The sequence below is a fragment of the Chiloscyllium plagiosum genome, chromosome 29 (assembly GCF_004010195.1).
Source record: "Chiloscyllium plagiosum isolate BGI_BamShark_2017 chromosome 29, ASM401019v2, whole genome shotgun sequence".
Lineage (NCBI taxonomy): Eukaryota > Metazoa > Chordata > Chondrichthyes > Orectolobiformes > Hemiscylliidae > Chiloscyllium > Chiloscyllium plagiosum.
Window position 1 is genome coordinate 39,745,975 of NC_057738.1, and position 11,392 is coordinate 39,757,366.

At 41.5% G+C, this 11,392-nt stretch overlaps 1 protein-coding gene across 1 annotated transcript in view; it reads right to left on the reverse strand.

Annotated features, from left to right (window-relative positions):
* Positions 1 to 11,392, reverse strand: part of LOC122564547 (zinc finger CCHC domain-containing protein 2-like) — a 66,306-nt gene that overhangs the window by 53,082 nt on the left and 1,832 nt on the right. The window lies entirely within an intron of this gene.

Here is an 11,392-nt window from a genome sequence, read left to right on the forward strand (position 1 = left end):
GGGGTAGGCCATTTAGGACAGAGATGAGGAGAAACTTCTTCACTCAGAGAGTGGTGGCTGTGTGGAATGCTCTGTCGCAGAGGGCAGTGGAGACCCAGTCTCTGGATTCGTTTAAGAAAGAGTTGGATAGTGCTCTCAAAGATAGTGGAATCAAGGGTTATGGAGATAAGGCAGGAACAGGATATTGATTAGGAATGATCAGCCATGATCATATTGAATGGCGGTGCAGGCTCGAAGGGCTGAATGGCCTACTCCTGCACCTATTGTCTATTGCATTTACATTAGGATTGTGAATTGTTTTGTATGTACCCTTTCTTCATGAAGTGCTACCACATTTGAAAATTTGCCAGACTTTGAGACATGCTCGGAAGAAAACGTGATAAACACCACAAAGCCTCCAAATAATTCTATTTCCCCAATGTAATGAGCCCTGCAGTCACATTTTCAACTTTAATCAAAAGCTTTAAAATTCCTTCTAAATGTGAAACATATTTTACACAAGAATAAAGTTACTTCACTGAAGTATAGTTTAGTTTTGGTATTCAGATACAGATGAAACATTTTAAATATTATTTAACCAAAATTCTATAACGCCACCTTCTCCATCAATGGGATCACTTCTCCTCCAGCATTTGTAGCATCCAAGCAGAGCCAATTTATTGTAGCAAGTTGAAATGGGGCAATTCAGTGCCACACAGACTCCGGAATAAGATTACTGAAATTCAATTTACATTAGAATACTTGCAATTGGCCAGGATAAACTGCAGAATTGGGCTGAGGGGTGGCAAATGAAGTTCAATGCAGATAAATGTGAGGGGATTCACTTTGGAAATAACAATACTGGGTCAATGGAAAGACTCTTGGTAGTGTGGATGTGCAGAGGGATCTTGGAGTCCATGTAAATAGACCCCTGAAAGTTGCCATCCAGGTTGATGGGTGCTGTTAAGGCATACCGTGCGTTAGATTTTATTGGTAGAGAGATTGACTTCTGGAGCTGTAATGTCATGCTGAAACTATATAAAACGTCAGTGCAGCTGCACTAGGAATACTGTGTACAGTTCTGGTTGCCCCATTACAGGGAGGATTTGGAATTTTGGAAAAGGTGCAGAGGAGATTTACCAGGATGTTGCCTGGTCTGGAGGGAAGTTCTTATGAGGAAAGGCTGAGACACTTGGGTCTGTTCTCATTGGAAAGGAGGCAGCTAAGAGGGGATTTGATAGAGACATACAAGATGATCAGATGATTAGATAGGGTAGACAGTGAAAGACTTTTTCCTAGATGATGACGTCAGCTTGTACAAGGGGGCATAGCTACAAAATGAGGGGTGATAGATTTAAGACAGATGTCAGAGGCAGGTTCTTTACTCAGAGTGGTAAGGGTGTGGAATGCCCTGCCTGCCAATGTAGTTAACTCAGCCACATTAGGGAGATTTAAACAATCCTTGGGTAAGCACACGGATGATGGGACAGTGTAGGGGGAATGAGCTTAGATTAGTTCACGGGTCAGCGCAACATCAAGGGCCGAAGAGCCTGTTCGGCGCTATATTGTTTTATGTTCTATATTCTGGCATAGACGCCAAACAAACATTAAAATGGCTAAAGTGAAAGCTGCAAAATCAGTAGTGATGCTGTATCATTTCAAATGGAAAGCAAGAAATCTGTGTCAGTAACCTGATTGTTGTTTATACCTAAATGTAACTACAATAGATTATTGGATTGGTTATTGCCATTTGGGGGAGCTTGCAAATTAGTGGTCAGATTGCCTACATTACAATAGTAACTATACTTCACAAAGTGCTTCATTGACTGTAAAGCATTTTGGGACATTATTCAGTTTATTTCATAGCTGTAGAATCAGTTAATCTTAATTAAATGCATAAGAGCAGACGATATGACCATTTAAACGTGTCATAACGTATTTCAATCAGAAGCTCCATAAGCACAGCTCCGTGGATTTATCAGCACAAAGTCAATAACTGTACCCATCCTACATTATCAGGCCTCATGCTCTCAAATCTTGTCAACCAATTTAAATGCAAACCATTAAAGCACAAGCAATTGGTTATGAAAAGCAGGAAGCTCTCGCTGAGCCATGCAATTTGAAATGCTGCAGCATCTTCTAACGTGTTAGATGAATCACATTGTTTGCGTTGCCACAATAATGACAGTAATTTTAAAATTGCAATTAAACCTTACTTTCATGCAGAACTTAAAACTTCAGATAGTGTATTGATCACTGACTTTAGAGCAAAAAAAAAAATCAGTGCAGATATACAAACTATAAGTTTCCCAGCTGTCTCTCCATTGTCTTGATTCTATATATTTGAGACTGATGAATAGTTGGCTAAACCTGCCCTGCCTAACATCTTTCACCCAACTAGCACTACAGAATGGTTACTGCAGCAAGAACAGCCTCATGCTATTACGGCTGAAACTTTTTTGTATAAATAAATTATACAGCAAAGCAGTATCAGGTCTTGAAGCAAAATTAGTTTTTGTTTCAGATTTCCAGCATTAACTTAAGTGCTAGAAAAGGCCCAGGTTCTCTGCATCTGAGGAGTCATACTGGACACTTTTACATAATGTTTCCACTATTTTTGTTCGAACATTACAAGTGCCTGTAGTCTAAAAGTCCTTTCTGCTCAACTTCACACCAGACTTGAAAGAGGCCCAAAAATATAGCAAACTTGATTGAGTTTTTTGAAGGATAAAAGAGGATTGATGAGAGCAGAGCAGTGGACGTGACCTATATGGATTTCAGTAAGGTGCTTGACAAGATTTCGCATGGGAGACTGGTTAGCAAGGTCAGCTCACATGGAATACAAGGTCTAGCCATTTGGAAGCAGAACTGCCTTCAAAGGTATAAGACAGAGGGTAGTGCTGGAGAGTTGCTTTTCAGACTGGAGGCCTGTGACCAAGTTGAGTGCCACAAGTACCTGTGCTGGATCCACTACTTTTTGTCATTTATATAAATGATCTGGATGTGAGCATAAGAGGTATAGTTAGTAAGTTTGCAGATTACACCAAAACTGGAGGTGTAGTGGACAGCAAACAAGGTTACTTCAGTACACCAGGATCATGATCAGATGGGCCAATGGGCTGAGGAGTGGCAGGTGGAGTCTAATTTACATAAACGTAAGACGCTGCATTTTGGAAAAGCAAATTTTAGCAGGACTAATACACTTAATGGTAAGGCCATAGGGAGTGTTGCTGAGCAAAGAGATCATGGAGTACAGGTTCATGCTTCCTTGAAAGTGGAGTCACAGGTAGAGAGGATAGTGAAAGAGGCATTTGGTATGCTTTCATTTATTGGTCAGAGTATTGAGTATAGGAGCTGGGAGGTCATGTTGTAGCAGTACAGGACATTGGTTAGGCCAGTTCTGGAATAGTGTATGTATTTCTGGTCTCTTCCTAACTGAAGAATGTTGGGAAAATTAAAAGGGTTCAGAAAAGATTTACAAGGATGTTGTCAGGGTTGGAGGGTTTGACCTATAAGGAGAGGCTGAATAAGGTAGGGCTGTTTTCCTTGGAGCGTCAGAGGCTGAGGGTTATAAAGGTTTAAGGTCATGAGGGGCATGGATAGGATAAATAGAGAAAGTCTTTTCCCTGGTGTGGGGGAGTGCAGAACTAGACAGCATAGGTTTAAATTGAGAGGGGAAAGATATAAAAGGGACCTAAGGGGCAACGTTTTCGCGCAGAGGGTGATACATGTATGGAATGAGCTGCCACAGGAAGTAGTGGAAGCTTATACAAGTACAGCATGTAAAAGGCATCTGGATGGGTATATGAAGAGGAAGGGATTAGAGGGATATGGCCCAAGTATTGGCAAACAGGACTAGATTGGGTTAGGATATCTGGTCAGCATGGACAAGTTGGACCGAAGGGTCTGTTTCTGCTGTACATCTGTGACTATGACTCTGTAACCTTTTAGTTAAAGTTAGAAAGATTACCCTAATAAACATTAACACAACATTTTATTCTTTATATTGAAGTATCGGTCACACAATAGTGTAAGTGCACATTCAATAGTGTAAATACTTTGAAACCATCTGCCCATCAGAATTAATTTTTGTGCTCACACAGATACAAGCTCAGAGCATTTCAATAAACTAGGCCTGAATTCAAAGCTTCAGTATAAACCATTGGAAAGTAGAGAAGTAGGTTGTTCAGTCTGACAATCTGTTCAAAATCACAACAGAATCAACACTTCCTGGAAAGTGAAGTTACTGGACATTTACATTGTACAGAAGGTGGCTTTTTTAGTCATATACTGATACTTCTTGCTCCCAATCGCCATCACATCATTGCAAAGAGAATGGAATTTGGCTGTGACGATCAGCGGTTAAATATCTCACCATCATTATGGTGCAGCTTCACATTTTAAAAAATTATACTTTGAGTCATAGAAACGTACAGCACGGAAACAGACCCTTCAGTCCAACTTGTTCATGCCAACCAGATATCCTAAACTAATCTAGTTAGTACTTGGCCCATATCCCTCTAAACCGTTCCTAATCATATATCCATCCAGATGGGTTTAAATGCTGCAATTGTACCAGCTTCCTCCACGACCTGTGGCAGCTCATTCCATACACACACCACCTTTACGTGAAAAACTTAAATGTTTCCCCCCTCATCCCAAATCTATGCCCTCTAGTTCTGGGTATATGCTTTTCACCTAAGCCAAAGAGGAATCTGATTAATCCACCCATGTCTCCCCCTTTACCTCCATGCTCAAACTTCCATACTGAAATCCAATATTTTTCAGATTCTGCTCCTCCGGATGATGACTCGCCAGAGGGGACACTTGACTTATTAAGAATACAAATCAACTGAATGGACTAATTATACTTGTGTAAACCAAGTAGTTGTCATGAAATGACAAAAGGAGGGAATGAGAAAGTTTTTAAACATTTAGACTAAAATGTAATGCTGAATTATAGAACACATTTACTACACAAAACAAATAGGCAGGAAGGCTCAGAAAAAGGGGGAACTTAAAGAATGCAAGAGATAGGGACACCTATGCTCATCAAGTGATAACAGGACACTGTAAGGCAATTAAGAACACTTGCCTTAGTATTGGTGAATCTGAGTGAACAGGACACCAAGCGATAACAGTCGCAACCGTTCCCTTGTGAAATTAATGAGTGTTCAATTCTGACCCTGAAATGAAACTCAGTACTATCAAAAACTTTATAATTAACGGTCAGATGCTGCCAATTATAATGGATTCTTATTACCCCTTGCAAGCGGGACAGACAGGAAAAAAAAATCTTCGCTGACTTGAGAGTTCAAAAGGACACTAGAGACAGAGGTCATTTTAGTGCTGAGACTGTTGAATCCAGCAGAAAATTAACTTAGTACTTATCTGCCATGGATTGAATTTAATTGCATTTTGAGAGTTTTTGATCATTTTGAGTAGCCATTACTGGTTATGAAACGCAAACTCTGTAAAAGGTAACATTGATAAGGCTTTAACTTATTTGCTATTTTTACAGACCATGACTGCCCCACTGTCAATTCTAACTAGTCAGATCTTATGTCTTATTTGAATTTGAATCACAAACTTGAAAAGGAGGCATGTTTAATTCGAGATTAATCAATCATTTTAAATACAATCTTGCAGTAACATTTCAGCCTCAGGTACAGAGTGATTCTGTGCTAAAGATAAGCAGCGGGAATCTGCTCCCAGCTTAAAATTATTCTAAATCTAATATTGAAGAGATTCGGACACAATCTGTCGGGAAGCCATTTTATGGTCAAAAGTTTGCCCTCCTTGCTAAGAAGCCATTTCGTAAAACAATTGTATCAGTCAAGATAGCTGTGCAAGGTTACTTTATGGACTCTCCAATTAGCTCAGACTGGTACCTCTATTGTAGAACCTTATCTCGCTAATAGGTTGGGTATGTTTTTCCCACCTGATGAATGGCTTAGGGCCTGTAGGGGTGTTTAGTCAAGTGTACACAGACCTGTCAATTAACTTTTCTTCCTTTTGAATTTTTGTCTTTCACTGTTATCTGTCTAATTAAGAACATCAATTTTTTTTCAAACTTTTGTGTAAAGGAAGCCACTTTGTATCAGTACATTGGAGAAGCCTGATGGGGCATTTGAAGAGCTGGTTCCCTACTCTCCTAGGTTATTAGAACCTAGTAGTTTCACTTAAAAGTATCAGTGTGATGTTGTAACACTGATGCTACTAGTGAATAAAGGTGATGACTAAAATTAAATTGAACTGTCTGTAAGAGGTTTTTATTCCAGATTTCCAAAGAGTACGATTTCCGGGACGAACCAAGAGAGGGGCTTACAGCCCATTCGCCCATCTGATCAAGGTCTTGTTCTGAGGTAACCTTCTTCATTGTCCAATACACAAGGGATTCCCTGGGCCGTCTCAAATCTCCACTTTAACAGTCCGTTCAGCAACACTCCCCAGGACCTTACCATTAAGCAGAAAATCCCATCCTGATTTACCTTTCCAAAATGCAGCACCTTACAGTTATCTAAATTAAACTTCAACTGCCACTCCTCAGCCCATTCGCCCATCTGATCAAGGTCTTGTTCTGAGGTAACCTTCTTCACTGTCTAATACACGTCCAATTTTGGTGTCATCTACAAGCTTACTAACTATACCTCCTAGGTTCACATACGAAGTCGTTTATTTATGTAATGAGGAACAGTGGACTCAGCATCAATCCTTGTGACATCACTGGTCACAGCCCTCCAGTCTGAAAAGCAACCTCCCACCACCCTCTGCCTTCTACCTTCAAACCAAATCTGTATCCAAATGAATAGTTGACCCTGAATTCCATGTGATCTAACCTTGCTAACCAGTCTACCTCAACCATACCCTGAAAACTACTGGTAATTAGAGAACATTGCAGCAGCAAACATTAAATAACTTAAGGAATTGTGTTGCGTCAGACAGAGACAGTGTCCACATTAAAAGCAACACTGCTGTGAAAGCCACTCAAATATCACTTCCCCACATGTTTACCAACTGAGAGAAAGCCCATAAAAGCTTGTTAAAATCATTCATGTGGTGCATCATTTCTCCTTTCCATGCTGACCTGAAGCCACAAACTGCACATCTTTCACCATGGTCTCCCATATGGAGCAATTTTCCTCAAAGATCTACCAGACTACAACCTTTGGATTAAGGAACATGAAGCATTGGGAAGTCACCAATTTCCCTGCGATAAACTCCATCTCTCAATGAGCAGTCTTTGAATAACCTTAGTAAGAGCCATCCATTTAAAATTGGTTCAGAAGAAGCCAGAGTACCTGCACACCACCAACTTTTACTGTTGGAACCCTTAATATAAACCCCCTAATGGATTTGTGAAGAAATACAATGTTGCACATAAACAAGGAATGTCCCTCTACAGGCTAACTGACAGACTAATCATAATCTCAACAAGTGAAAGCTCTGGGGATTTGCAGTCATTAAACAAGAAATTGCAATTTCAGGTTGCAAATGGGGACAATAGTAAAACTTGCAAAGGCAAACATCTGGTATAGGATACACATGGTCTGAAATTCCCAAAATTACACCAAACCACAACGAGTTGCAGTTGATGGGGATTCTCAAGAGGCAAATCGCACTCTGCTCCAAAATAGATGAAGACTTGCAGATATATCAGGCTTTTCAAAATTACGAGAGACCCAAAGTGCTTTAAATGAAATGAAATTCTTATAAATGTAGTTAACTGTGCTAAAGCACACAGCAAACAGTTACATAACAATTACACCATCTGCTTTATGACGACAACTGAGAATATTGACTAGATTTTTTTAAGTTCCTGGGACAAGGGAGTTACTGGCTGGACCAACATTTATTGCTTATTCCTAATTGCCTAGAAGGCAGTTGACCGTCAACCACTTTGCTGTGGGTCTGGAGTCACATGTAAGCCAGACCAGACAAGGATGTCAGTTTTGCTTCCCTAAAGGACATTGGTGAACCAGATGGGTTTTTCCCCTGACAATCAACAATGGATTCATGGTCATCATTAGACTGTTAACTTCAGATATTTATTGAATTCAAATTCCATCTGCCGTGGAGAGATTCAAATCCAGGTCCCCAGAATTTTACCCAAGGGTCTGGATGAAGAGTTCAACAATAGTACCACCAGAGCATTGTCTCCCAATATACAATATTCTCACTCCACTTCGGACTTGAACCCAAAGTTTTACACGCGCATCCAAGTCGGGGACAGACAGACTCCATTTAGTCTCTTGTATGACAGTGCAGTGCGGATCAGAAACAAAAAACAATAAATCGATGAAGAAACTTGGGTGTCTGCAGAGGGAAAACAGAGTTAATGCTCCCATTTAAGAGTTGTGCAGAAAGGTAACTGGACTCAAAACAACCTGCTTTTTCTACACAGATGCTGCCAGACCTGTGGAGGTTCTCCTGCAATTTCTGTTTTTGTTCTGTATTTTAAATTCAGTAAAAGGCTTTAGGCCAACCATCACAACTATATCATCCAAATAACATTCCCTTTTTCTCAGATACAATTACAGCAGACTTTTCCTTGCTTAGCCAAATCCTCCCACTTTCTCCAAACAAAAGGAGTAGCCATGGGCACCCGCATGGGCCCCAGCTATGCCTGCCTCTTCGTAGGGTATGTGGAACAATCCATCTTCCGCAACTACACTGGCCCCACCCCACATCTTTTCCTTCGCTACATTGATGACTGTATCGGCGCTACCTCGTGCGAGAATACTTCAGTGTAATTGGCTGCCAACTCCCTGCGGTGATATCACTGTTACTGTATGCCTAGTGTTTGTCTTGATCTTGCACATATCAAGAAAGGGAAACTTCATGCCTCAGAGATCACTAGATAGCAGAAAATCCCTTTAATACTTCAAAGTACTCTTTTGGTATGATCCTAGATATTGAATATTGTTAGATATTATTACTGGAGCGAATCATAGATTTACATTTAAATAGTTCCCATTTCTGTCTTTGTTCACTCCTTTCCTCAGCAATATTTTGTGTTTGATTTTGTCTACTTTCTGTGGTTTTATTTACCCTAATGAAGAAGAGCATATCTTCTCAACATCACAACTATTGATCTCACCCTGCTTGGCTGTTGTATGGAACCCCCTACGTGTTAACCCCTTAAAGCCAAATACATAACAATATTGTCAAATTTGATGGAATTTTAATGCATTTACTTTAGGGGAAATTTGGCATGTTAATATGCTGCAGTTTTTCTTATCTGCGATGTTTTGTGTTATGTTGCTGAAAATATTACTGATGAAATACTTAGCAGTTGTAGTAAAATCATGCGTATACTTAGGATGAAGAAGATTATGAGTACCACATATGCTTGGTCCAGTTCTTGTTGGATTCATTTGGATATCAAAGTTGAAACTTTATTGCTGGAACAGCACAGCAGGTCAGGCAGCATCCAGGGAACAGGAGATTCGACGTTTCGGGCACAGGCCCTTCTTCAGGAATGAGCAGAGAGTGTTCAGCAGGAGAAGATAAAAGGTAGGGAGGAGGGACTTGGAGGAGGGGAGTTGGAAGTGGAGGAGATGCGGTGGAGGGCACCGTCGACCACGTCGCCTTCCTGACCTGCAGTCTTCTTGTTGACCTCTCCGCCTCCATCCTACTCCTTTCTATCACCCTCACCTTGACCTCTTTCCACCTATCACATTTCCAACGCCCCTCCTCCAAGTCCCTCCTCCCTACCTTTTATCTTCTCCTGCTGAACACTCTCTGCTCATTCCTGAAGAAGGGCCTGTGCCCGAAACGTCGAATCTCCTGTTCCCTGGATGCTGCCTGACCTGCTGTGCTGTTCCAGCAATAAAGTTTCAACTTTGATCTCCAGCATCTGCAGACCTCACTTTCTTCCCAAAAGGGAAGGAGTCTTTAAAATAAAAATCTTTACAGGATGAGGGAGACAACTGACTAGTTCAATGCTTATTGTCCAACCTACAAGGAAGTTAGAGTCAACCACATTGCGGTGGATCGGGATCACATGTAGGCCAGATCAAGGATGGCAGTGTCCTTCTCAAAAGGACATTAGTGAACCAGATGGATTTTTCCCAACAATTGACAATAGTTTCATCAGTGTGGTGCTGGAAAAGCACAGGTCAGGCAGCATCAGAGGAGCAGGAAAATCGATGTTTCAGGCAAAAGTCCTTCATCAGGAATAGAGGCAGAAAGCCTCCAGGGTCTGGAGCTGATTTGAATACAAGTCGAAACACTGTCTATATATGCGTCTTTAAAAATTACACCCACATCTGGGATTGTAGTCACAAGATCAAGCATTTGCAAATCGGACATTCATAAATTGGATCCCCCTGCATCACACGCCTTGCGTTCACGATGCTGACAGAAGGGAAGCCTCCTTCACACAACGCACCATTTTAGTATGAAACCTATTGCCTGATAGCGGAGGGAGACTCAATGGAAGCATTTAATGGAGCAGTGGATCATTATATGAAAAGGAAGAACGCGCAGGACTATGGTGAGAAAATATTAGGAAGCATGGCAATGGGTGAATTACCCCCTCAGAGGGCCTGCCCAAACACGACTGCAGACATGTTACATAAGACATTGAGTATAGATGCTTGACTACAATTACACAGACCTATAGTGAGATCATACTTAGAATATTATATGCAGTTTTAGTCCGCTTGCTAAAAGAAAAACACTTGCCCTAGAAGTAGAGCAACAATGGGTCACCAACCTAACTCGTGGATAGAGGAGGTTGTCCCATGAGGAAAGGTTAAACAGATTTGGCCTAGATTCATTAGCAGAATAAGAGACGGTCGCTCTCAAACTTAAAATTCTTCCAGGGCTCGACAGAGTATATGCGGAACAGTTTAAGGGACAGTCCGTTTAGAACGCAGGAGAGGAGTTTATTTACTCAAACTGGTGGGTAAAAGGGAGTCCCTATAACGATTGGGTGAGATTACTGATGAAACACATGCAAACAGAGCACAAGTAATCCAAATCCTGCAACGTTCCCCTCCCTGCTTCCGACCCGAGTGTAGCACCTCATTGGTTGCTTCAAGCGCCAACGGCCCATTCAAAAAGAGAGACACGGAAGACCACAAATTCCCCAGCCCTCCCCCGCCCCCGCCCACAGGCACAAGTAGGAGGGGAACATTAATGCGCCTGCGCCCAGCCAGACCTAGCCCAGGGCGATAGCGAGTATCCTGCCCCATGGCGGCCGGAGGACCGAACTGCCGCTATTTCAATTTAAAAATCAAACGTTTGTTTGAGGTGTCGTTATTCAAAGGAGATACAACACTCAATAGAGAAGGGCTTCATTTTATGAACAGCAAAGGCTGGTCATGAGCTCCCTCATTTCCTTCTCTCTCTCCCCCTGCCCCCACACCCTCTTCCCCGCCCCCCATCTCCAATCCGATGTTGACCC